The following is a 935-nucleotide window of genomic DNA, read 5'->3' on the forward strand; positions in this document are numbered from 1 at the left end:
CCTTGATGCTTTTTTCTACTTCAAGAACTGCTCAGAAAACATCCCTATAAACCTGCAGATTCTGGAATAAATTACATTGTATTTCACTGGTGAGTTGACACTGCCTGTGGATTCTGGTAAGTCAGCAGGTTGCCATGCTGTCCACACAGACCGGGTCTCAGGAGGTATCTTCAATTGCATAAAGCGACATTGGAAACAGAACAGCGTGGCTGTAATGTGCAGTAGGCACTGGTGCAAAGGACTTGGTCTCTTTAAAGGAGAACTATGAGGGGGAGGGGCTTTTCACTCACCTCATAGTTCTAGCCGACCTGTGACAATGAGACTGTCACAGGTAGGCTCAGTAGATCGGGAGGTGAGAGAACACATACCGGCGATCGCTCACCTCTCGGTCATATAAAAGTCGGGGGGTCACGTCGGGTAAAAAGACACCAAACATGTCAAACTTTAAAATTGCGTCTGACCGTGAAATTGCAAGAAAGTACCATACCCAAAATTGACCATAGGCGACGCTTTAAAAGCTTTTACCGCTCATCAGTTGCGTGTTATCGGTGATTGACGGCCTGAGAATTATTGCTCTCACTGCGACGTTCGCGGCGATATGTAACATGTGCGTCGTAATGGGCGCAATCGTCGTTTCCGCGCGTAGGCGCACCCTACGCATGTTTACACGAGTGTATGTAGGGGGGGGCTTTAAACATTTTTATTTTTTTTTTATTCTTTTTAATTTGTAACTTTAAATTTTTTTGGGGGGGGACTTTAATTTTTTTTCCCACTAAACTTTATTGCCATCACATACGGGGCTAATAAAACCCCCCTATGTGATAGCAAAATATGTGACAGGTCCTCTTTATGGAGACATCAGGGGTCTCCAAGACCCCTAATGTCACCTAGGACCCCCCAAAAGAAGCTGATGAAGCACAGATCTGCTCCATCAG

The 935-nt window shown here is 45.3% G+C and overlaps 1 protein-coding gene across 1 annotated transcript in view; it reads right to left on the minus strand.

Moving 5' to 3' along the window:
* LOC108803686 (kinesin-like protein KIF3C) overlaps nucleotides 1-935 on the minus strand; it is a 2,757-nt gene that overhangs the window by 371 nt on the left and 1,451 nt on the right. The window lies entirely within an intron of this gene.

The sequence above is a fragment of the Nanorana parkeri genome, unplaced genomic scaffold (genome assembly GCF_000935625.1).
Source record: "Nanorana parkeri isolate BGI_ZX_2015 unplaced genomic scaffold, ASM93562v1 scaffold4029, whole genome shotgun sequence".
In the NCBI taxonomy this organism is placed as follows: domain Eukaryota; kingdom Metazoa; phylum Chordata; class Amphibia; order Anura; family Dicroglossidae; genus Nanorana; species Nanorana parkeri.